We start from the raw sequence: 27,121 nt of genomic DNA, 5'->3' as shown, positions 1-27,121 counted from the left end.
CTGGGCAACATGGAGAAACCCTATCTCTACAAAAAATCCAAAATATCCAGGCATAGTAGTGCATACTTGTAGTTCCAGATACGTGTGTGTCTGAGGTGGCAGGATCACCCTCTTGAGCCCAGGAGGTTAAGGCTGCAGTGAGTTGTGATCATGGCACTGCACTCCGGCCTGGGCAACAGAGCACGACCTGTCTCAAAAAAAAAAAATGTTTTTGACCGGGCACAGTGGCTCATACCTATAATCCCAGCACTTTGGGAGGCTGAGGCAGGCGGATCATGAGGTCAGAAGATCAAAATCATCCTGGCTAACACCCTGTCTCTACTAAAAATTCAAACAGTTAGCTGGGCATGGTGGCACACGCCTGTAGTCCAACTACTTGGGAGACTGAGGCAGGAGAATCGCTAGAACCTGGGAGGTGAAGGTTTCAGTGAGCCGAGATCACACCACTGCCTGCACTCCAGCCTGGGTGATAGAGCGAGACTCTGTCTCAAAAAAAAAAAAAAAAAAAAGTTTAAAAAAATTGAAACCATCCTCAAAAACAAAAACACAAAAAACAACAGCAGAAAATTATAACCATCCTAATAGGTATAAAGTGGTATCTTGTGATTTTGATTTGCATCTCCCTTATGATTAATGATGAGCATATTTTTATGTGTTTATTGGCCATTAGAATATCTTACTTGAAGAAACGTCTATTCGTTTCCCTTGCCTATTTTGTATTTGGTTTGCATGTCTTTTTTCTTGTTGAATTGTAAGGGTTCTTCATGTATTATAGATACTAGACTCATCAGATATATGATTTGCCAATAATTTGTCCTATTCCATAGGTTGTGTTTTCACTTTTTTGATAGGGTCTTTAGATGCACAAAAGTTTTTATTTTGATGAAGCTCAATTTATCTACTTTTTCTTTTCTTTTCTTTTTTGAGACGAAGTTTCGCTCTATTACCCAGGCTGGAATGCAGGGTGCAAGCTTGGCTCACTGCAATCTCCGCCTCCCAAGTTCAAGCAATTCTTCTCCCTCAGCCTCCTGAGTAGCTGGGATTACAGGTGTGCACCACCACACCTGGCTAATTTTTGTATTTTTAGTAGAGATGGGGTTTCATCGTATTGGCCAGGCTGGTCTAGAACACCTGACCTCAAGTGATCGCCGTAAGCTGGCCTCCTAAATTGCTGGGATTACAGGCATGAGCCACCACTCCTAGCCAAATTTATCTGTTTTTTCTTTTGTTGCTTGTGGTTTTTATGTCAAACTTTTTTTTTTTTTTTTGAGACGGAGTCTGGCTCTGTCGCCCAGGCTGGAGTGCAGTGGCCGGATCTCAGCTCACTGCAAGCCCAGCCTCCCGGGTTTACACCATTCTCCTGCCTCAGCCTCCGAGTAGCTGGGACTACAGGCGCCCGCCACCTCGCCCGGCTAGTTTTTTGTATTTTTAGTAGAGACGGGGTTTCACCGTGTTAGCCAGGATGGTCTCGATCTCCTGACCTCGTGATCCGCCCGTCTCGGCCTCCCAAAGTGCTGGGATTACAGGCTTGAGCCACCGCGCCCGGCCTATGTCAAACTTTTTATGGCAAAGAAACCATTGCCAGGCCGGGCGCAGTGGCTCAAGCCTGTAATCCCAGCACTTTGGGAGGCCGAGACGGGCGGATCACGAGGTCAGGAGATCGAGACCATCCTGGCTTACCCGGTGAAACCCCCTCTCTACTAAAAAAAATACAAAAAACTAGCCGGGCAAGGTGGCGGGCGCCTGTAGTCCCAGCTACTCGGGAGGCTGAGGCAGGAGAATGGCGTGAACCTGGGAGGCAGAGCTTGCAGTGTGCTGAGATCTGGCCACTGCACGCCAGCCCGGGCAACAGAGCGAGACTCCGTCTCAAAAAAAAAAAAAAAAAAAAAAGAGAAAAAAGAAACCATTGCCAAATCCAAGGTCATGTAGCTTTACCTCTATGTTTTAGAGGTGGGGGTTCACTTTCTTGCCCAGCCCAGAGTGAAATGGCTATTCACGGATATGATCAAAGCTAACTACTCAAATCCTGGCCTCAAGTGATCCTTCCGCCTCAGCCTCCCAAGTAACTGGGACTACAGGCACTACCACCTGGCTTTACTTTATATTTTTTAGTTATTTTCTTAGTGATTACCTGAGAATTACAGTTAACATTATAATTTATAACAATCAAGTTTGAATTTATACCAGGTTAGTTTAAATAGCATACAGAATTTTGCTCCTGCGTAACTCCATCCCTCCTTTATGTTGCTCTTGCTACGAACTATGTCTTCATGCATCATGTGCTGATTAACATATATTTATAACTGTTGTTTATGCACTTGTCTTTTAAATCATATAAAAAACAAGGAGTTATAAAGCAAAAATATAGTAATACTGTTCTTTTGTAGTTATAATACGTTTACCTATGTAGTTATAATACCTTTACTGATGTTCTTTCTTCATTTGGCTTCAAGTTACTGTATGTTGTCCTTTCACGCCAGCCTGAAGGACTCCTTTTAGCATTTCCTGTAGGGCTGGTCTACTAGTGACAAATTTCTGCAGTTTTTGTTAATCTGGGAGTGTCTTAATTTCTATTTCATTACTGAATATAGTTTTGCCAGATAAAAGTTTTTTGGCCGCTTGCTGGCTCAGGCTTGTAATCCCAGCACTTTGGGAGGCTGAGACAGGAGGATTGTTTTGAGCTCAAGAGTTCGAGACCAACCTGGGCAACATGACAAAACCCCAACTCTACAAAAAAATACAAAAATTAGCCCAGTATTGGTGGCTTGTGCCTGTAGTCCCTGCTACTCAGGAGGCTGAGGCTGGAGAGTCACTTGAGCCTTGGAAGCAGAGGTTGCAGTGAGTTGAAATCATGCCACAGCACTCCAGTCTATACTCCCCTGTCTCAAAAGAAAGACATTTTTTTTGGTTGACATTTTTTCTTTCAGTACTTTAAATGTGTCATCCACTACCTGTGGCTTTCGTAGTTTCTAATGAGGAATCGATTGTTAATTTTATTTAGGATTTCTTGTAAATAATGAGTTGCCTCTCTCTTGCTGCTTCCAAAATTCTCTCTTTGGCTTTCGACAGCTTGGTTATAATGTGTCTCTGTCTCGTTCTCTATACTTGAAGTTTGTTGAGCTTCTTGGGTGTGAGAAGTCATGTCTTTCATTACATTTGAGAAGTCTTGGCCATTAATTCTTCAAATACTGTCTCTGCCCGTTTCTCTTTCTCCTCCTCTTTTGAAACTCTCTCTCTCTCTTTTTTTTTTTTGGAGACAGAGTGTCACTCTGTCACTCAGGCTGGAGTGCAGTGGTGTGATCTCAGCTCACTGCAACATCTGCCTCCCAGGTTCAAGCGATTCTCATGCCTCAGCCTTCTGAGTAGCTGGGATTATAGGCCTGTGCCACCACACCCACTTAATTTTTGTATTTTGTATTTTTAAAAATTTTATTTGTATATTTTGAGATGAAGTCTCATTCTGTTGCCCAAGCTGGAGTAGAGTGGCACAATCTTGGCTCGCTGCAACCACAGACTCCCAGGTTCAAGCAATTCTCTCAGCCTCCCAAGTAGCTGGGATTACAGGCATGTGCTACCATGCCAGGCTAATTTTTGTATTTTTTGTAGAGATGGGGTTTTGCCATGTTGACCAGACTAGTCTTAAACTCCTGACCAGCCCTCCTTGGCCTCCCAAAGTGCTGGAATTATAGGTGTGAGTCACTGCACCCGGCCCAGTTCCCTGGGATACATGTTTTTTTTTTTTTTGTTTTGTTTTTTTTATTATACTTTAAGTTCTAGGGTACATGTGCACAACGTGCAGGTTTGTTACATATGTATACATGTGCCATGTTGGTGTGCTGCACCCATTAACTGGTCATTTACATTAGGTGTATCTCCTAATGCTATCCTTCCCCTCTCCCCCCACCCCACGACGGGCCTCGATGTGTGATGTTCCCCACCCTGTGTCCAAGGGTTCTCATTGTTCAGTTCCCACCTATGAATGAGAACATGCGGTGTTTGGTTTTCTGTTCTTGCGATAGTTTGCTCAGAATGATGGTTTCCAGCTTCATCCATGTCCCTACAAAGGACATAAACTCATCCTTTTGTATGGCTGCATAGTATTCCAAGATGTATATGTGCGACATTTTCTTTTCTTTTTTTTTTTTTTTGAGACGGAGTTTCGCTGTGTCGCCCAGGCTGGAGTGCAGTGGCACGATCTCGGCTCACGGCAAGCTCCACCTCCTAGGTTCACGCCATTCTCCTGCCTCAGCCTCCCGAGTAGCTGGGACTACAGGCGCCCGCCACCTCGCCCGGCTAGTTTTTTGTATTTTTAGTAGAGACGGGGTTTCACCGTGTTAGCCAGGAGGGTCTCGATCTCCTGACCTCGTAATCCACCCGCCTCGGCCTCCCAAAGTGCTGGGATTACAGGCTTGAGCCACCGCGCCCGGCCTGTGCCACATTTTCTTAATCCAGTCTGTCACTGATGGACATTTGGGTTGGTTCCAAGTCTTTGCTATTGTGAATAGTGTTGCAGTAAACATACATGTGCATGAGTCTTTATAGCAGCATGATTTATAATCCTTTGGGTATATACCCAGTAATGGGATGGCTGGGTCAAATGGTATTTCTAGTTCTAGATCCTTAAGGAATCGCCACACTGTCTTCCACAATGGTTGAACTAGTTTACAGTTACACCAACAGTGTAAAAGTGTTCCTATTTCTTCACATCCTCTCCAGCACCTGTTGTTTCCTGACTTTTTAATGATCACCATTCTAACTGGTATGAGATGGTATCTCATTGTGGTTTTAATTTGCATTTCTCTGATGGCCATCATCGTGATGATGAGCATTTTTTCATGTGTCTGTTGGCTGCATAAATGTCTTCTTTTGAGTAGTGTCTGTTCATATCCTTTGCCCACTTTTTGATGGGGTTGATTTTTTCTTGTAAATTTGTTGAAGTTCTTTGTAGATTGTGGATATTAGTCCTTTGTCAGATGGATAGATTGCAAAAATTTTCTCCCATTCTGTAGGTTGCCTGTTCACTCTGTTGGTAGTTTCTTTTGCTGTGCAGAAGCCCTTTAGTTTAATTAGATCCCATTTGTCAATAAAAACCCTAGAAGAAAACCTAGGCAGTACCATTCAGGACATAGGCATGGGCAAGGACTTCATGTCTGAAACACCAAAAGCAATGGCAACAAAAGCCAAAATTGATACATGTGTTTTAAATCATTTTCTGTTGCTAGTAACAGAATACCTGAAACTGTGTAATTTATAAAGAAAAGAAATTTATTTCTTACAGTGATGGAGGCTGAGAAGTCCAACTTCAAGGGGCTACATCTGGTGAGAGCCTTCATTCCGATGAGAGCCCTCATGCTGGTGGGACTTTGTCTTCAGAGTTCCAAGGTGGTGCAGGGCATCACATGGCAAAGGAACTGAGCATGCTAGCTCAGGTGTCTCTTCCTCTTCTAAAAAGCCACCAGTCCCACTCCTGTGGTAGTAACTCTTTAATCCATCAACCCATTAATTCATTAATCCATGAATAGATTAACCCATGAGGCCTCTGCCCTCAGGACCCAATCGCCTCTTAAAGGCCTGACCTGTCAATGTTGCCATACTGGGGACTCAGTTTCAACATCTAGCAGCTCTGTCTGCCACAGATTCTTCCACTCCACTGGGTCTGCTGTCAGACTGCTTGTGCTGCAGCCTGGACTTGTCAGAACCCCTTTCCACTCTGTGCCCACTCAAAACTGTCAGCCTTATCAGGTGAATAATCCAGTAATGAGGTTAGAGGAACACACCAAAGTATGATTCATGTTGTCTTTAAAATCCAAAGAAATCCACTAAGCATTGTGCCTCCTACATAACCGGTGGGGCAAAGGGTAAGCATGATCTCTCCCTTTTCCTTTTAATGTTTGTTTTTTTTCTTTCTGAGTCAGGGATCTCTCTCTGTCACCCAGGCTGGAGTACAGTGGCACAATCACAGCTCACTGCAGCCTTGACCCCCAGGCTCAAGCAATCCTCTCACCTCAGACTCCTGAGGAGTAGCTGGGACTATAGGTGCATGCCACTGTGCCTGGATTATTATTTTTTTTCCATAGAGATGGAGTCTCGCTATGTTGCCCAGGCTGGTCTCAAACTCCTGGGCTCAAGCGATCCTCCTACCTCGGCCTCCCAAAATACAGGCATGAACCACTGTGCCTGGCCGATCTTCCTTTAGAAGGAGATATTCCAACAAACCACTGGACCCTCAGGAACTTCATCAGTATATCAGGACCCTCATCAGTATATCAGGACCCTGGACTTCCCAGGGAATTATTTCCCAGCTTGTTGGCAAGGATGTGTTTTACCAGTGAATCTGAGCTCCTTTCTGTTCACTAGATCCAATTAGCATAATATCATCCAGGTAATGAACCCATGTGACTTTCTGTAGAACAGCAAGACAAACAAGGTTCCTCCAGATTATATTATGACAGCAGGAGTTGAATTAGCCCTGAGGCAGACAGTTAAGATATGTTGCTTTCCTTGACACACAAAGGCAAACTACTTTTAGTTATTTTTGCTGATATAGAAGGGGAGTAGTGAAAGAATTTTCTAGGTCATTAGCTCTAAATGAGGTGCTGGAAAGTGTTGCCTTTGGAGCAGCCAACCCGCAGCAACCCTGCTGAGAGAAGGCAGGGTGGTAAATATGTCAACTTCACTTGGCTCCTGTATTAGGGTTCTCCAGAGAGACAGAACCAATATATAAATATCTAATATATCTATATCTACATATATATGTATTAAATAGATACATGAGAGGAGATTTGCTAGAGGAATTGGCCACTTGATTTATGGAGGCTGAGAGGTCCCACAACAGGCCATATGCAAGCTGGACACCCTGGAATTCCAGTAGCGTGGCTCAGTCCAAGTCCAAAAGGCTTGGAATCAGGGAAGTAGATAGTGTAACTCCCAGTCCGAGGTTGTAAACCTGAGAACCCGGATGGCCATTGGTGTACATCCTGGAGTCCAAAGACCAGAGTGCCTGGGTTTCTGATGCCCAAGGCAGGAAAAGAAGAGTACATCCCAGCTTCAGAGAAAGACTGATGCAGCTTTTCTGCTTGTGGTCTATCTGAGACCTCAGCTGATTGGATGGTGCCCACCTGCATTACTGAGGCTGGTCTTGTCCACTGAATCTACTCAGACTCACATGCTAATCTCTTCTGGAAACACCCTTACAATTCCTTTATTATTATTATTTTTCTTTTTGAGACTGAGTCTCCCTCTGTCACCCAGGCTGGAGTACAGTGGCATGACCTTGGCTCACTACAACTTTGCCTCCTGTGTTCAAGTGATTCTCCTGCCTCAGCCTCCCGAGTAGGTGGGATTACAGGTGTGTACCACCACGCCAGCTATTTTTTTTTTTTTTTTTTTTGTATTTTTAGTAGAGATGGTGTTTTGCCATGTTGGCCAGGCTAGTCTCAAACTCCTGACCTCAGTGATCCAGCCGCCTCAGCTTCCCAAAGTGCTGGGATTACAGGTGTGAGCCACTGCATCTGTCCTCTAGGTACTCCTTAATCCAGTCAAGTCGATACTTTAAAAAAAATTTTTTTTTTTTTTTGAGACAGGGTCTCTCTCTGTCACCCAGGCTGGAATGCAGCAGGCCCGAGAGATTCTCCCTAGCCTCCCAAGCTGCTGGGACTACAGGCACGTAATACCACAACTAGCTAATTTTTTTGTATTTTTTGTCAAGACAGGGTTTTACCATGTTGCCCAGTCTGGTCTTGAACTCCTGGGCTCAAGTGATCTACCCGTCCTGGCCTCCCATAGTGCTGAGATTACCAGGTGTGAGCCATCATGCCCAGCCTTTAAGACATTTTTTAAAAACCTAATGTTGTGAAAGACCAATTTGAGCCAATAGAATACATTACTTCAGAGAATGGGAGACGTATAATGCAAGAAATAGAACTAAAAAAAAAAGACCTTCCTAAGCTAAGCTGCAGAAGATAGGCGATTTATTTTCTGAAAAAGAACAGAAACAGATGGCCACGAAAAAAGAACACTCAAAAAATACAGAAAAATTCTCAAAAATTAAAATCATGATTGCCAAAATGAAAACTTAAAATAGAAGGACTGAATGAAGTAGAAGATTGTGTAGTGATGTAAAAGATATGGACAAAGAGATATTCCAAAATATGGAGCCATAATGAGGGAAAGTGAAAAAACAGAACTCACTATCAATCTAATAGAAGTTCCAGGAGGAGAGAATGGTGAATGAAGAGAAAGCATTTAGAGAAATGAAAGATAATTTCCTTGAACTGAAGAAAAATTCAAGTGTTCGTATTGAAAAAGACAATAATACCAAAGACAATGAATGAAAAAAAGAGGATCACACTTAAACATATTATGGTGAGATTTCAGGATGTCGAGTTTAAAAAAGAAAACCCTAAAGTTTTGCAGAGAAGAAATAAAAGTGTCTTAGGTGGAAATGAAGAACAAATTGGCATCAGATATATCTAAAGTAACATGGCTAAAACACAATGAAACAGTGACCCCAAATTTATAAGGAAAACTGATTTCAACCTAGAAACTGACATCCAGTCAAACAGGCAGCTGTGAGAATAAAACAAAAAGCACTCACAAAGTTTATCTCTACATATACCCTTTCTGAAAAAATTGAGGATATACTCCTTCCAATCGGAACAGGAATCCAAGAAGAAGACATGGAGCCCAAGAACAAGGGCACTCACCTGGTAAATCATTGAGAAGGAAGCTCAGGTGTCATTTGTCTAATAGGCTTAGAAAGTCATCAGTTCAAGGCCAGATGCGGTGGCTCACGCCTGTCATCCCAGCAATTCAGGAGGCTGAGGCGGGTGGATCACCTGAGTTCAGGAGTTCAAGACCAGCCTGTGCAACATGGCAAACCCTGTCTCTACTAAAACTACAAAAAAATTAACTGCATGTGGTGGTGGCAGGCGTCTATTCCTAGCTACTTGCAAGGCTGAGGCAGGAGGATCACTTGAACCCAGGAGGCGGAGGTTGAGATCGCACCACTGCACTCTAGCCTGGGCAACAGCACAAGACTCTATCTTAAAGAAAAAAAAAAAGGAAGAAGGTCATCAGTTCATATTAAAACAGGAAGTCAAGGGGCTGCAGGAATAATATATATATTTTTTGAGACAGGGTCTTGCTCTGTCACCCAGGCTGGAGTTCTGTGGTGCCATCATAGCTCAAGGTAGCCTTGATGTCCTGGGCTCAAGTGATCTCCTTGAGCCCAGTAGCTAGGACTCACCCTCTTGAGTAGCTAGGACTACGGGCATGTGCCACCATGCCCAGCTTATTTTTTAATTTTAATTTTTGTAGAGATGGGGTCTCACTGTGTTGCCCAGGCTGGTCTCGAACTTCTGGTCTCGAGGCATCTGCCCACCTCGGCCTCCAAAAGTTCTGGGATTACAGAGGTGGGCAGATGGCTTGAGCTCAGGAATTTGACACGAGCCTGAGCAACATGGCAAAACCCCGTCTCTACTAAAAATACGAAAACTAGCTGGGCATAGCGGCACATGCCTGTAGTCCCAGCTACTCAGGAGGCTGAGATGAGAGGATCACCTGAGCATGGGAGGATGAGGCTGCAGTAAGCCATGATCACACCAGTGTACTCCAGTTGGGTGATAGAGTGAGACTCTGCCTTTAAAAAAAAAAAAAAAAAAAAAAAAAAAAAGCTAATTAAAATATGACATGATTTCGAGCTATGTATTGAATTTGGAAAAAATATTCTGTTAAATCATGGCAGATTTAATAACATAGAATATATTCCCTTTTCTATGGGTTTAGTCATATTACTCGTTTCTGCAGTGCACCTATATACAAAACACAAAAGAATCATAGTTAACAGAATGAAGAGGTAAGGGCAGTGGCCGAACTGAATAGAAATCAGGGAAGGGGAAGCGAGGTGGGAAGCCCTGTAGATGCCACATGTCCTAATCTTACAGAGTGGCTCTCAGGAGGGCTGAAAAGGGAGCGTGGTTACCCCTGGGAAGTGGGAGTGGAGCAGGAGCTGGGGGAGAGGAGGAAGGAGAGCTCTACTGCAGCCCCTGGCTTCTACAGGTGCCTGGCTTTGGTCTCTAGCGTCAGGCAGAGCAGGCTTTACTAGAGAAGCCAGATTCTCGACTACCACTCCCTGTTTGAGACCCATGGCCCTTGGTCCTAATTTCTGCCTCACTCAGCTCTCTCTGTTTCTGGTCCATGTAAGTAATTGTCCTGTTTCTGAACCATGCTATAGCTTTTTTGGTTTTCTCTTTGTGTATTAGTTTGACATTGTTAAATGTGTGCAGCAGATGGCATGCATCTTACAGGGCCATCTTGACTGGAAAGCCATTATACTGCTCCTATAATTTTTTTAAAAATGAGGTCTTAAAATACAAAAAGGGCATTCCTTTCTACTGGTAGCATCTCTTCTGCCACATACTGATACTGTTTAGTTATTATTTTCTGTACATCTGCAAAACCAGAGTGTATCTTTCAAATCAATACAGGATCTCTTTTCTGAACTCCAACACATGGGTATTCCATGAGGGAAACTGAGGCACAGAGAAGGAAATCATAGGAGTTCTGGTCGTTCACCCTCCCTCCACCTGTGAGTGCTCCTGCAAACCCTCAAGCCTTGCTTCAGGGAAGAGCACATTCGAATACCACGGTGGTCAGAGATGTCAATATATAATCCCCGCGTGCTATATGTTTACACCATCTCCTGTATTTTGACAAGCATCCCCTTCAGGTCTCTTTAAGTCACTCCTGTTCCCGTTTCCTTCCGTTCAATCCCTAGTAGAGGTGACCATACTCCTGGTCATCATCCACCTTCTTCTCCTCCTCCCACTCCCTCCTCTGTGCAGAGACCTTTGTATAGCAAGTAATCATTATTTAGTCACCCTCTAGCCATCTCTTTCCCTAGCTGACTCATTCCTTAACAGTGCGTTCTAGGTCTTATTGTTTTGAGCTGTTAGTCATCCTGGTGGCTTTTCTTTGAAATCCTCCCCAAGTGCCTTCCCTTTCCTTTATGCTGTGGAGGTTGAATGGGACCCACACTCTGCCAAGCATTTCCAGGAGGGCTGAGGACATAATCTAGTTTATGATTCTATAAGACACAATAAGTAAACCATTGACAATTATGCCCTAACAAATAAACAGTCAATCTTGGGGCTGCCTTCCTGTGTTTGAATATTTGTATTATGTTTCTTGCTCAGAGCCAGTTTGTTATCCATCGGGCTGGGGAATTGAATGCTCCTTTCCTCTCTAATATCCATTCTTTCCTTTGTTTGTGCTAGAACCCCCACTTATTAGCTGGGCACACGCCCACCCAGAATAAAGACTATCTCCTAGCCTCCCGATTACTAGATGAGACTATGAGACCAAGTTTTGGCCAATGGGATGTTAATGGAAGTGTTGGATGTAATTGCTGATAAAGATTTTTATTCATTTATTTATTCTGGAGACAAAATCTTGCTTTTACTGCTCAAGCTGGAGTGCAGTGGTGCCATCAAAGCTCACTGCAGCCTCGACCTCTCAGGGTCAAGTGATCCTTCCACCTCAGCCTCCAGAGTAGCTGGGACCACAAGTGTCAGCCACCATGCCCAAATAATTAAAAATTTTTGTAGACACAAGGTCTCCCTATGTTGCCCATCCTGGTCTCACAAACTCCCAGGCTCAAGCAGTTCTCCTGCCTCGGCCTCCCAAAGTGCTGGGATTATAGGGGTAAGCCACAAAGGCCGGTCTGAGAAGTGTTTTTAAATGGTAAGGTGTAGGTTCATTTTTGCACCTTCCTCCTCCTCACTGCTTAGAAAAGGAGATGAGATGGTAGGAGCCAAGCAGCCTTCCAGGACCAGGAAGCAGACAGAGCAAGAGGGAGGAACTATGCAATGAAAGGAGCCTGAATCCAGGTGATTATGCAACCCTGGGCTGCCTACTTTCCAGCTTATTTTATGTGTGAGAGAAACTGATTTCTGTATTTCTGAACTGCTGGGGTGTGTGTGTGTGTGTGTGTGTGTGTGTGTGTGTGTGTGTCTGAGTGTGTGGGCATGGGGTGGGATGAGTATTTGTTTATTTCATATAACTAAACCTAATTCTAACCGATTCAATGGCCCTTAGAGAGTGTTTCTATTTTTTGTTTGGTTTTACTTACGTAAGTTGTTATAGATGGAAAATGTCTAACTGGTGGTGCTTTACTTTCCTCTGTGTGTGACTAGCTCAGGTATACCAGATGCTTATTCTATACCAGGCACTTTTTATGTCTTGTCTCATTCAATCTTGACATAAACCTCTGATACTACTATTATTTCCATTTTAAATGAGTGTACACCAACACTCAGAGGTTAAGTAAAATGTTTGAGGTCACAGAGTTGGTAAATAGCAGACCCAGGATTTGCATCTGGATGGCCTGGCTCCAGAGACCCTGTCTTGAGTGCCACACCATGGAACTCTTTGAAAACTGACTGTATTCCCCAAGAACCTACTGAAAAGGTGTCAATAATTGCACCCTCTCTTGAGTCCGTGCTATGTGCAGGTACTGCATTGTACAGAAAGCAAATTCTGGAAAGGCTGCCCGGCCCTGAGTGTAGGGAGAGTGATGTTGATGTCAGTGAAGTGGCGAAGGGCTTGTATCATGCTGCAGCCTTGCCCTGTCCCAGGCACCTTTCAGTGCTGCTGGCTTCTGCAGTTCCCTTTTCTCTTCATTGATTTATTTTGAAATGGTGGTTGATAGGGGACTTCTTTTTTTTTTTTTTGACAGTCTCACTGTCTTGCCCAGGCTGGAGTGCAGTGGTGTGATCTCAGCTCACCGCCTCCTGGGTTTCCTCCCACCTCCACCTCCCGGGTTCAACCTCCACCTCCCAGGTTCAAACAACTCTCCTGCCTCAGCCTCCCAAGTACCTGGGATTACAGGCATGTGCCACCATGACTGGCTAATTTTTGTATTTTTAGTAGAGATGGGGTTTCACCATGTTGATCAGGTAGGTCTCGAACTCCTACCTCAAGTCATCCACCCGCCTTGGCCTCCCAAAGTGCTGGTATTATAGGCGTGAGCCACCATGCCAGGCCAGATGACTTCCTTTTGAAATTCAGTAATCCAGGACTCTTTTTTGTACTTTAGTCTAAATATTCTTCCTAAATTGTTTCGTATGGACTTTCCTGTTGTTTGATGTTGAGAATTTTTTGGTATCATAAAAATCTTACTCATCATATATAAATGATACTATTTCTGGAAAGTGGTGACACTGAGGTACATCTTGTCTTATTGACTCACATTCAAACTCATTATAAGACAAAAGAATATGAGGTATAAAAATAAGGTCATTTATCAGCTCCAGGCTAGTACCTGAAAATAATTAGAGATGAGCTAAGCTACAAGTAAAGTCAAATAATTAAAAGATTTTTTAAACTGTTACTTTTATAAACTAACAGACTAAACTTTTTAAAAACAGTATCACAGGCCAGGTGAGGTGGCTCACACCTATAATCCCAGCACTTTGGGAGGCCGAGGTGGGCACATCTCTTGAGCCCAGGAGTTTGAGACCAATTTGGGCAGCATAGTGAGACCCTGTATTAGTCTGTTTTCATGCTGTTGATAAAGACATACCGGAGACTGGAAATTGACCAAGGAAAGAGGTTTAATGGAGAACCCACAGTTCCATGTGACTGGGGAAGCCTCACAGTCATGGCCGAAGGCAAGGAGGAGCAAGTCACATCTTATGTGGCAGGCAAAGAGACAGCTTGTGCAGGGAACTCCCCTTTATAAAACCATCAGATCTTATGGGACTTACTCACTGTCACAAGAACAGCAGAGGAAAGACCTGCCCCCATGATTCAATTACCTCCCACAGGGCCCCTCCCACAACACGAGGGAATTCAAGATGAGAGTTGGGTGGGGACACAGCCAAACCATATCAGACTCCCTCTCTACAAAAGTAAACAAAAATTAGCTGAGCATGGTGGCACATACTGGTGGTCCCAGCTACTCGGGAGGCTGAGACAGGAGGACTGTTCCAGCCCCAGAGGTTGAGGCTGCAGTGAGCCAAGGCTGCACCACTGCATTCTAGCCTGGAATGAATATATATATATATATATATATTCCTTTCTAGACTAAAGCCTTTAGAAAATTCAACACTCAATATAATTAATAATCAGGGCCGGGCACAGTGACTCATGCCTGTAATCCTAGCACTTTGGGAGGCCGAGGTCGGCAGATTGCCTGAGCTCAGGAGTTCAAGACCAGCCTGGCTAACATGGAGAAACCCCGTCTCTACTGAAAATACAAAAGATATACATATATTTAATAAACATTTGATTACTGACACATGAAAACGGCAGTTCTTATTTGTCCTCCCTACTCTTTAGTTATTCTTGAATGGGAGAAGACAGGTTTCCATTTCCATATCAAACAATTATGAAAGCATGGTGAACATCTGATGCAAATTAGGCTACCCTTTCCTGTAAAATTCTGTCATAAATCGGACAAAGGCCAATCTGTAGGTTGCATCTGTATAATTCTTGAATATCAACCTCACCTTTCTTCTGAGTCTTGCACATAAAAACATGGCTCAGAACCTAGAATGAATGCTACATATTACGATTTTGAACCAGTATTCCAAATTAGATTCTCTGACGCTTTTTTTCTTGTTGATGCATTATAATAATACAGACAACACCAGTTGCAGGATATAAGAACTGCTTTTCATAGGAAAATTGGTTATCCAAATAATAGGCTATGAACTACTCAACTAGTTCTTGAATATGGAAGCAGTATAGTTTCCTCAGTACCGTGAAGTACTATAAGAAGACATGATTAAGCATAACAGCAGCTTAAAAAGAAACAAACTGATTTTGATCACACACACACACAAAGCTCTATGGCAACAATATGGCATACAAAAGAGAAAAAACATACTACAAATTCATGGAAATATTTAAGATGAAAATATAGAGAGCTCAACAGAAATAACGTAAAAAGCCCTAGGACAAAAACAGAAGCCTGGGCGGGGTGCGGTGGCTCATGCTTGGAATCCCAGCACTTTGGAAGGCTGTGGCAGGCGGATCATGAGGTCAAGAGATCAAGACCATCCTGGCCAACATGGTGAAACCCTGTCTCTATGAAAAATACAAAAATTTAACTGGATGTGGTGGCGGGTGCCTGTAGTCCCAGCTACTCAGGAGGCTGAGGCAGGAGAATCGCTTGAACCCAGGAGGCAGAGTTTGCAGTGACACAAGATAGCACCACTGCACTCCAGCCTGGTGACAGAGCAAGACTCCATTTCAAAAAAAAAAAAAAAAAAAAAAAAAAGCAAGCCTGGGCAAAGATGACAGATATATAATTCACAAAAAAGGAAGGGCAATTGCTAATTAACATAAGAAAGGCTCCTCTTGCAACCAAGCAAAGAAATACAATTTGAAATGCAGAGTGGTTTTAAATAGCTTATATGAGCAAATATTTAAAAATAATACACCGTCTGATAGAAGTGATATTAGTGGACACCCTTCTTTGTTCTTGATCTTGGGGAAGAGCATTGGTCTGTCACCATGAAGTATGTTACTAGTTGTACATTTTTCATAGATGCTGTTGATCACATTGAGAAAGCTCCTTTCTATTCCTAAATTCCCTTTTGTTCCCTGTTTCTACAGTAATACACAATATTGGCAACAATGCAACAAAACGGACACACTCTACTCTCCAGCGGGAGTGTAAGTTTGTATGCTTTCTCTAGAAGTCATTTTAACAATACGTATTAAATATTTTAATGTCATATTTTATGTCAGTGCTTTTATTTGTACATATCTGACTTAAGAAAATCTGATATACAGTTAAAGATTTAATTGCAAAGATATTCATCACAATGCTATTTATGATAATGACAAATTAAAAGTAACATAAGGTCAATATTAGAATGGTTAAGATAATTATGGTTAAACAAAAAAGAATAATATGCAGCCATTCAATTTCTATTTACAGGCTGAACGCAGTGGCTCATGTCTGTCATCCCAGCACTTTGGGAGGCTGAGGCGGGTAGATCACCTGAGGTCAGGAGTTTGAGACCAGCCTGGCCAACATGGTGAAACTCCGTCTCTACTAAAAATACAAAAATTAGCTGGGCTTGGTGGCGCATGCCTTTAATCCCAACTACTCGGGAGGCTCAGGCAGGAGAATCGCTTGAACCTGGAGGCGGAGGTTGCAGTGAACCAAGATCATACCACTGCACTCCAGCCTGGGTGACAGAGGGAGACTCTGTTTTAAAAAAAAAAAAAAAAAGGCGGGCACGGTGGCTTACGCCTGTAATCCCAGCACTTTGGGAGGCTGAGGCGGGCGGATCACGAGGTCAGGAGGTAGAGACTATCCTGGCTAACACAGTGAAACCCTGTCTCTACTAAAAATACAAAAAAATTAGCTGGGTATGTTGGCGGGCACCTGTAGTCCCAGCTATTCCGGAGGCTGAGGCAGGAGAATGGCGTCAACCCAGGAGGCGAAGCTTGCAGTGAGCCGAGATCATGCCACTGCACTCCAGCCTGGGTGACAGAGCGAGACTCCGTCTCAGTAATAATAATAATTCTATTTGCAAAGGCTTTTTAATGCTATGGGGAAAAAAATATAATAAAGATTAAAGATCAGGTCTGGTCTGGTCCATGAACTTGGTTTCAGAGCCAGGTAAGTGAGGTGAAGGGATTTAAGGGTCAGTATCCCGGTCAGGGACATGACATTGGAACCAGAGATCTGAGTGAAGACTCACGTTACAGTCACAAGACCAGAACACTGGGTTTAGTGAGGGAAGGGCTAGAACAAAATCGGAAAAAAAGAGAGAAAGGTCGTTAGTGGGGAAAGGTAGGCCAGAGAGCAGACAAAGACCACATGACCTTAATATGGAAAACAAAATGTTCTTGTGCAGGTCCACCCATGCTTAGCGCCACTGAGAAATCCAGCTCTCCAGTTTTCTATATGCAGAGAAAAAAGACAGGAAGGAAATATGCCAAAATAGTCACAGTGATTTTGTCTGAGTGGTGAATTATGGCTGATTCTTTGTTCTTTTTATATTTTCAAATTTTTATAATAGCACAGAAATATTTTTAAGAATTTCTGACTACAGAAAATTGGTTTCTTAATTCCCTGTGCCAAGTTCAGAAATATACCCTCATGGAACAAGATAACTAAAAGAAGGAAACTACTTCAAGGTATGTCCTTTTAATCTATAGCCCAATTCCCAATTGCTTTGTAAATGGGCTTTTCTCCCCAGATCTCCTGAGGGCATTGCAATCATCTATACCAACTTGAGAATTTTCAAAAACATGTTTTTTCAAACTGTTGTCTCAAGTTTGGCAGCTGATGGGTAATTTTTTTTCTTTAATAACTACTCTGATATATTCATTCATTCACTGTTTCCATTAGCTGTTGAGGGTACTACAAAGTTGAAGTTAGTCTCTTTACAGGTCTTATGTTCAAATTTCTTCTGTGGTATGTTTTCTTTCTCTTTCTTTCTTCCTGCTTTTCCTTCCTTCCTTCCTTCCTTCCTTCCCTCCTCCCTCCCTCCCTCCCTCCCTCCCTCCCTCCTCTCTCTCTCTCTCTCTCTCTCTTTCTTTCTTTCTTTCTTTCTTCCTGTTTGTTTGTAGAGAGGGGTCTCGCTATGCTACCAGGACTGGTTTCGAACTCCTGGGCTTGAGCAATCCACACACCTTGGCCTCCGAAAGTGCTGGGATTATAGGTATGAGCCACCATGCCTGGCCAGGTGGTATGTTTTCTAGGAATAGTGCAAATGAAGTGAGGCAGGAATCTTAAAAGAATGAAAGAATACTATAGAAGCCTGATTTCTGCCTGAAGAGATCAGGCTGACTTGGCAAAGGAGGTGACATTTGAACTTTACCTTAAAGTAAATGGATTCCACCAGGTAGAGAGGGGACGGTGTCATAACCTTCTTGGGTCAAGAACTATGTGTATCTTGTTCACTACTGATTGCCAAGAAACTAGCGTTGGCCCTGACACCCAGTAGGTGTTGCACAAATATTTATTTAATGAAAGTTTGAGGGCAGGGTAGAGATAAGAGACTTAGCATAATCAAATTCTCAGGGGCAGAGAAACCAGGTTTATTCATACAAAAGCTAGTTAACTCTTGTGGAAGGATAAGCCACATGAATAGCAATACTGGAAATTTAAACTGGACAGCTATATTGAGTCATAGTTGTGCTAGATTAAAAAGTACTCAGTTAATAGATAATCATGATGGTGGTGGCCAGGTGCGGTGGCTCACTCCTATAATCCCAGCACTTTGGGAGGCTGAGGCAGGTGGATCACCTGAGGTCAGGAGTTTGAGACCATCCTGGCCAACATGCTGAAACCCCATCTCTACTAAAAATACAAAAAAAAAAAAATTAGCCAGGCATGGTGGCACACACCTATAATCCCACCTACTGAGGAGGCTGAGGCATGAGAATTGCTCGAACCCGGGAGGCAGAGATTGTAGTGAGCTGAAATCACGCCACTGCACTCCAACCTGGGTGACAGAGTGAGACTTTGTCTCAAAAAAGAAAACAAAACCATCTAAAAAAACAAACGAAAGAAAGAAAAAAGATAATCATGATGGTGGATGGAAATGTTAATCTAGAATGATTTCAAAATCAATAGGATAGCTCAAAGGTGAATAAACCAATTACAAATCTATTAAAAGAGAATTAGGGAAATGTGCACAGGGACTAGATATTTAATAATGTGGAAAAAATATTGTTCACTTCAGTGTGATGAAAATATTTTGATTTTCTTTTAGAGAAACATAAGAAAATATTTACAGAGAAAATGATCTGATGTGTAAATTTGCTTCTAAATCATTCTGGGGGTTGTGGGGTATTGGTCTAGATGAAACAAGCATGACCAGGTATTGAAAACTGATAAACCTGGGGGATGACAAAGGAACTTTCTGGGGTGATGGAAATGTTCTGTGTGTTGGGTGGCAGTTAAACAGGTATATAGATTTATCAAAAAATCCATGCGTTTTACTTTTTTTTTTTTTTTTTTTTTTTTTTTTAGACAGTCTCGCTTTGTAACTCAGGCTGGAATACAGTGGCGCAATCTTGGCTTACTGCAGCCTCCACCTCCTGGATTCAAGCAATTCTTCTGCCTCAGCTTCCTGAGTAGCTAGGACGACAGGCTCCTGCCACCACGCCTGGCTAATTGTTGTACTTTTAGTAGACATGGGGTGTTGCTGTCTTGGCCAGGCTGGTCTCGAACTCCTGGCCTCAAGTGATCTGCCTACCTCGGCCTCCCAAAGTGCTGGGATTACAGGCATGAGCCACCATGCCCAACCTTTTTTATTTATTTTATTTTATTATTTTGAGACATAATCTTGCTCTGTCACCCGGGCTGGAGTGCAGTGGTGCGATCTCGGCTCACTGCAACCTCTGCCTCCTGGGTTCAAGTGATTCTCCTGTCTCAGCCTCCCAAGTATTGCAGGGACTACAGGTGCACACCACCACACTGGCTAATTTTTGTATTTTTAGTAAAGACAGGATTTCACCGTATTAGCCAGGCTGGTCTCAAACTCCTGACCTCAAGTGATCCACCCGCTTCGGCCTCCCAAAGTGCTGGGATTACAGGTGTGAGTCATTGCACCCAGTCTATTTATTTTTTTATTTGCATGCATTTTACTGTATATACATTTGATGTAGAAAAGCTGGATGATGCATAGATTAGGTTCATTTTACAATTCCAATTTTTTTATGTTTGATACTTTCCATAATAAAAGGTTAGAAAAAGGAAAAGAAAAGAAAGAAGAAAGGAAAGAAGCAGAAGGAAGAACTCTGCTGCAGTATTGGAAGCAGGCAGGTTATTTAAATTATAGTGGTGCCATGGAACAAGAGAAGGCAGATGAAGAGTGACACCTTTCAAGTTAACACAGGTAATGAATCATTTCCAGGGAAAGGGTTCTACCTCCTGGAGCGCTAACGCAGGACCCAGTATTGAAGAAAACCCGTGGGTTACTTTGACTCAAGCATTAAAAGGAAAGAGCACAAAAGAATTATTCCCTCTTTTTCTGGCCCAGTTTCCATTAAAATGCCCACTTGATATTCTCATCCATAAACTCGCTACTCTATCATCTCTCAAGGTAAAAACAGTGAGAAGAAGACATTTTCTTTAATGTGCTTTTGGTTATAGGATTGAGACTTTCTCAGATGACTTAATAATACACCCAGGAGGAAAGGTGTTTAGGGCTTTCTAGGGCAAGGTTTAATCCTAAAGCAATCTAGCAATGAGATTAGTGTTCCTGGATGTCTTGTTTCTGTCAAAACCACGTCCAAAGAACAGACCGTATTGCCATTCTCCTTTCTCTAGATTTCTCTTTTTATTTATTTATTTATTTTATTATTTTGAGACATGGTCTCATTCTGTTGCCCAGGCTGGAGTGCAGTGGCGCAATCTCAGCTCACTGCAACCTCTGCCTCCCAGGTTCAAGTGATTCTCTGCCTCGGCCTCTCAAGGAGCTGGGATTACAGGCATGCACCACCACGCCCAGCTAATTTTTGTATTTTTAGTACAGATGGGGTTTCACTATATTGACCAGGCTGGTCTCGAACTCCTGACCATGTGATCCACGCTCCTTGGCCTCCCAAAGTGCTGGGATTACAGGCCAGGCGTGAACCACTGTGCCCAGCCCTGGCTTTTTTTTTTTTTTTTTTTTTTTTTGGTATTTTTAGTAGAAATGGGGTTTTGCCATGTTGACCAGTCTAGTCTCAAACTCGTGACCTCAGGTGATCGTCCCGTCTTGGCCTCCCAAATTGCTGGGATTACAGGTGTGAGCCACCATGCCTGGCCTGATTTTTGTTTTAATTTTTAATATTTAAAGGATAGAAATTTCTCTGGGTATACTTCTCTACCGATTTAATATCATGATAGCTAAAAACCTGTGTTGCTTAAAGCAAAAAGTTAGGTAGCAGCAATGGTGGAGGGGTTTTCATGACAAGGTTCACTGGTGTTGAGCATGTACAACTGTAAACATGTGATCCTCCTGCTTCAGCCTCTGGAGTAGCTGGGACTCCAGGCATGCCACCACACCTGGCTAATTTTAAAAATTCCTTCTAGAGATGGTGTCTTGCTACATTGCCTAGGCCAGTCTCGAACTCCTGGACTCCAGCGATCCTCAAGCTTTGCCTCCCAAAGCAGTGGGATTACAGGCATGAGCCACCTTGCCTGGCCCCATGCTTCTTTCCTACTCTCAGAATGCTTGTTTGACCAGGATGGGGCCCACTTTCCTCACATAGCCTTATGGCTTATGAGGAGCTGAGTCCTAGCCCCAGCTCCAGGAGCAAGGCTGCTTAATCAAAGGAAATCCTGAACCTGTACCCTCAACAGTGAATGGTTCAGAAATTAACTTCTGTCTCTTTCCTCAACTTAAATGGAAACTCCAAGAGGGAGAGGATGTTTATCTGTTTTGCCAAGAACCTAGAACAATGCCTGGCACATAGTCCTTTTTTTCTTTTTCTTTTTTTTTTTTGAGATGGAGTCTCATTCTGTCGCCCAGGCTGGAGTGCAGTGGCATAATCTCGGCTCACTGCAACCTCCATCTCCCGGGTTCAAGCGATTCTGTTGTCTCAGCCTCCCAAGTAGCTGAGATTACAGGCACCTGCCACCATGCCTGGCTAATTTTTGTATTTTTAGTAGAGGTGAAGTTTTGCCATGTTGGCCAGGCTGGTCTCGAATTCCTGAGCTCAAGTGACCTGCCTGCCTCAGCCTCCCAAAATTCTGGGATTATAGGCACGAGCCACTGCACCTGGCCCTTACTTAGTAACTATTTAATGGATTCATTTTTCATTCCTCCTCAGCAAACATTAATTGAGCATATGTAAGACTGAAAAAGTCTAGTAGGGATGACTAGACATGTAAACAATTGCCTAACAGTGCACGCTGGTAAACACCATCATCAAGTCATACATGAGGCTGAGGGAGTCCTGAAGGAGAGGTCAGGACTTGGGCCAAGCTTCCCAGAGCTTCTGACATTGAAGTGCATCTTGGAGGATGAGCAGAGATTTGCCAGGTGAAGAATTAGGGCAAATGTAATCTGACCATGTAACTTGTTCAAACCAGGACACTTGGGCCGGTGGAGGGGAAGGGGGGTTAATTAATAATTACACCAGACAATAGGCGTAAACAGAGATTGTTCTGGGTAAACCAGGCCACATGGTCACTCTTGGCAGAAGGAGCGATGTGGGCAGATTTGGAGGATGGTGGAAGCCCTTGGGAAAGGCAAAAGTTCAGCGCGTTGAATGAGCGTGGCCTGCGGGAGGAGGGCTGAGCTGGAGTGGTGGGCTGGCCTGAGCGAGAGGGTGCAGTTCTTGCAAAGAGCTTCAACTTGGTCCCCTGGCAATGAGAACCTGTGGAGGTTTCTCCACAGGGCAGCACTGGGACCAGACTTACAGTCACTCTGGCAGGGTATAAAGAACTGGAGGGCACAGACTAGAGGCTAGAGGTGAGGCAGGAGGCTGGACAGTGGTTTTTTGGGGGAATGATGGGCCCCGATCTCAAGCAGTAGAGGGATGGGGCTTCAGAAGGAAATATGTATAACTGAGGGGGAACATTCCTGGGGTGGAACTGACTGGCCTGCAAGCGGGGATGGGAGGGCTGGAAAGGAAAAGAAGAAATGATGATGCTTAAATTTCCAGCCTGGGTGACTGACTGGTGGTGTTGGTTCTCCGTCCCCATCGGTGGTAACAAGTAGAGAATGACCTCAGCTGTTTGGCTGACTCAGAGTTGACAGGGAGTAGATACAGGAAATTCAGTCTTGCAGGGACCAAGGGCCCAGCCAAGTGGCCAATCCAAAAGCTGAGTCACGAAGCCAAAGGATCAGCACAGATGGAAAAGGAGACAAGGTGCGGGGAAGGAGCAGGGAAGTCCGTGAGTGAGACGTGTGGAAGCAGACAGGCAGGGAAGCGGTATTGGAAGCCAGGTGTTATGTTGATTCACAAGCAGGCTTCGTGCATTTGCACCCTTTATTCAGAAGGCAGCAGGGGATCCCTAGGCTGATACATGGAAGTATCAGTAAGCCGTGGGCCCCGGGGGGGACACATGGACTGTGGGGACAGAAGAGTGGATCTGGAAGCAGGCCACAGTCTTGGAAGTGATGGTGCTCTGGGGACTTGGAGTAGGAAGGAAATCGGTGTAAATTAACAAACTGGCTTTCTGTTTTGTCCTCAAGTCCCTTGTGAGGTTTTTTTTTTTTTTAGATTCTTAGTTTTTGATTGTGATAAAATCACACAATATTTATCATTTTAGCCATTTGTCAACATACAATTCAGCAGCTTTAAATACATCCACAAGGTTGTACGTCTGTCACCATTATTTATACCCCAACTTTTTCATCATCCCCAACAGAAACGCTGTACCCATTAAACAATAACTTCACCTTATTCCCTCTCTGATAATCTCTATATTACTTTCTATTTTTATGAATTTGACTATTCCAGCTATCTCATATTAATATAAGTGAAATCATACATTAGTCCTTTTGTGTCTGGTTTATTTCACTTAACAAAACGTTCTCCATGTTCCTCCATGTCATAGCATGTATCACAATTTTATTTTTTTCTTCTTTTGTTTTTTTCAAAAATAGGTCTTGTTATGTTGCCCAGGCTGGCCTCAACCTCCTGACCTCAAACAGCCTCCTGAGTAGCTAGTACTACAGGCATATGCCATTGCACCCAGTCTCCATTCCTTTTTATGGCTGAGTAATATTCCATATACATGTGTGTATCACATTTTAAGTTTATCCATTCATGCATCATTGGACACTTGGGTGTTTCCACCTTTGGACTATTGTGAATAATGCTACTATGAACATGAGTGTGCAAATATCTGTTGGATTGCCTACATTCAATTCTTTCGGATACATACCCAGACATGGAATTGCAGAATCATATGGCAATTTTATGCTTAATTTTCTTAAGAACTGCCATACTGTTTTCTTCACCATTGGCTGCACCATTGTGTCTTCCTACCAACAATTTCTCCACTTGTTGTAGAGAAAAGGGTTATAATTTCTCTGCATTTATCTACATCTTTGCTAATGCTTGTTAGTTTCATATATATATAGCTATCCTAATAGGTCCTTGTGAGTTTATTTGTTTGTTTGTTTTTTTGAGTAAATCTGTCTCCCTTGCACCAAATGTGTTCCTTGATAGAAAAATTGAGCTTCAGGTCTGACAACTAAGGACTTGTCTCTGGACTTATGACCCACTCTGTGCTGTCCTATCTCAGCTGCCCTTTCTCTAAGGCTTTGGGTACATACACCAGCAAAGAAATTTATGTGGGAGTTTTCACTAATTTATGTAAGAGTCTTACAACACTCTTTACACACTGTGTCTTGGAAAACCTTTAAGTAGGGCACTAGTGATGTTAAGTGGGAGAACCAAGACTAGATTCCTCCAAAGAGACACTTCATTTAGACCATATTTCATCATTTTGTGAGGGGGCTCATGGCAATGTTATGAATGAACCTCAGGGAGGTGCCAACATGATTTCCAAAGGCCTGGTTATGCCTGTAACACAGTGGATGGCTTAGAGAGCGAAGACAGAGAGCCTCACAATACTTCCATGTCGTCCAGTTCCCATGATATCGATGGCAACTCTATCAAGGTGAAAAGACAGCAAGAAGCTACTGGGTTTATAACCTTGAAACACTGTTTTTATTATAAAAGTCATACATTTTCAATATGAAATGTGAAACAAAAATGAAGTACACAAAAAAGAAAGGGAAAGCCTCTATAATTCTACTCCCCAGAATTAATCACAATAGTTAAATTTATAATCTTCCAAATATTAGGTATAAAATTATACCTGTTCTCGTAATTACATCTTATCTTGAAATTTGCTGTTTCTTTTTAACTTAATAATAGATTGTGGATATATTTTTGAGCCAGGACACATATACCCTTAATTTTTTTTTTTTTTTTTTTTTTTTGAGACTTGCTCTGTCAACCCACCTAGAGTGCAGTGGTGTGATCACTGTTCACTGCAGCCTTGACCTTCTGGGCTCAAGTGAACCTCCTTCCCCAGCTTCCCAAGCAGCTGGGACTACAGGCGTGTGCCTCCACGACTGGGTAATTTTAATTTTTCTTAGAGATGGGTGTCTCACTATGTTGTCCAGCTGGTCTGGAACTCCTGGGCTCAAGTGATCCTCCCGCCTATGCCTCCCAAAGTGTTGGGATTACAGCTGTGAGCCACCGAGCCTGGCCCTGTCTTAATCTTTTGAGGGCTTGAATAATATTCAGTTGTGTGGATGCATCGACATTTATTTGACCGTTCACTGTGGCAATCAGTGCTTCCAGGGAGCATGCTCGAACATACTATCTTCATGCTCGAACATATTATCTTCATGCTCGAACATATCTTCATGCTCGAACATACTATCTTCATGCTCGAACATACTATCTTCATGCTTGAACATATCTTCATGCTCGAACACATTATCTTCATGCTCTTGTGTGATGGGCTTAGATTTTAAAAGAATAACAAGACTTAGCAATGTGATTTAGGAAACGCTCTGCAAAAAATCCATTACAGATCCCTACTGCAAGTTGAGTGTCCCTAATCAGAAAATCTGGAAATTAAAATGCTCCCAAATCCAAAACTTTTTGAGTGCTGACATGACAGTGAAAGGAAATGATCATAGGGCATTTCAGGTTTGGGATTTTCAGGTTTAGGATGCTCAGCCGGTGAGTACAATGCAAATATTCCCAAATCTGAAAAAGAATCATAAATCCAGAACACTCCTGGTCCCAAGCATTTCGGGTAAGGGATAGCCTGAATTTGACTGTGCTTTGGTGTTTATGCAACACTGTTACAAGACACTGACCTGTGATTTAAGAAGTAACTAACAAACTGAAAGGGTCAGGGTCTTTCCCACGTTTAACTTTCTAACCCCTGTGCCAAACTGCCTCTCATCTTCCTCTGAAGACTCATATAATAGGCTTTATTATTATGTAACCATTTTAAGTGCACAGTTAAGTGGCATTAAGGATTTTTTTTTCTTTCTTTCTTTTTTTTTTTTTTTTTGAGAGGGAGTTTCACTCTTGTTGCCCAGGCTGGAGTGCAATGGCATGATCTCGGATCACCGCAACCTCCACCTCCCAGGTTCAAGCGAGTCTCCTGCCTCAGCCTCCCGAGTAGCTGGGATTGCAGGCATGCACCACCACACCCAGCTAATTTTGTGTTTTTAGTAGAGATGGGGTTTCTTCATGTTGGTCAGGCTGGTCTCGAACTCCCAACCTCAGGTGATCCACCTGCCTCATCCTCTCAAAGTGCTGGGATTACCGGCGTGAGCCACCATGCCCGGCCGTATTAAGGATATTTACACTGTTGTGCAACCATCCATCTATCTCCAGAATTCTTTTCATCTTGGAAAACTGAAACTGTGCCCATTAAACCATAACTTCCCCTGCCCTTCTCCTCAAGTCCCTAGCAACTGCCATTGTCTTTTCTGGCTCTATGAATTTGACTATTCTAGGTACCTCATACAAATGGAATACTGTATGGAATCATATAGTATTTGTCATCTTGTGACTGGTTTATTTCACTTAGTATAACATCCTCAAGGTTCATTCATGTTGTAGCATGTGTCGAAATACCATTTCTTGTTAAGGCTGAATAATAATCCATTGTATGTTTATATTACGTTTTGTTTATCCATTCTTCTGTCAGTGGACATGCGGGTTATTTCCACCTCTTGGCTGTTGGAAATTCATTACCTTTTGAGTCAAGGAATCACAAGCTATTTTGACTGAAGTGTCCTGTTAAGAACAGGTGAAGAAAGATTCCAGGTGAACAACCATGCATTCCTTTTATCTCCTTTGTCCTGTAGGCTTGGTCTGGTGCTGAGAACTTATGTACAGTATCATATTTAATCCTTTCAACAACATGATGACGTAGGGATCTTCACCATTGTATAATGAGGAAACTGGAGCTGAGAAGGTTAAGAACTTGTTCAGAATCACAAACTGGCTGGGCATGGTGGTTCACGCCTGTAATCCCAGCACTTTGGGAGGTTGAGGCGGGCTGATCACCTGGGGTCTGGAGTTCGAGACCAGCCTGAACCCCATCTCTACTAAAAACACAAAAATTAGCCGACCGTCGTGGTGCACGCCTGTAATCCCAGCTACT

General features: G+C 43.1%; 1 long non-coding RNA gene across 1 annotated transcript in view; it reads left to right on the top strand.

Annotated features, from left to right (window-relative positions):
- The window catches only part of LOC115894590, a 51,575-nt gene that overhangs the window by 23,728 nt on the left and 726 nt on the right, over positions 1 to 27,121 (top strand). Inside the window, exons 3-6 of the long non-coding RNA XR_004054719.1 lie at positions 15,622 to 15,681; positions 17,043 to 17,160; positions 19,719 to 19,871; positions 26,663 to 26,781. This is a non-coding gene — a long non-coding RNA (uncharacterized LOC115894590). The remainder of the gene's footprint in view (positions 1 to 15,621; positions 15,682 to 17,042; positions 17,161 to 19,718; positions 19,872 to 26,662; positions 26,782 to 27,121) is intronic.

Source organism: Rhinopithecus roxellana, chromosome 18, assembly GCF_007565055.1.
Source record: "Rhinopithecus roxellana isolate Shanxi Qingling chromosome 18, ASM756505v1, whole genome shotgun sequence".
NCBI classification, from domain to species: domain Eukaryota; kingdom Metazoa; phylum Chordata; class Mammalia; order Primates; family Cercopithecidae; genus Rhinopithecus; species Rhinopithecus roxellana.
Note: the sequence above shows the minus strand (reverse complement) of the source record. Positions and strands in the feature narration are given on the sequence as shown.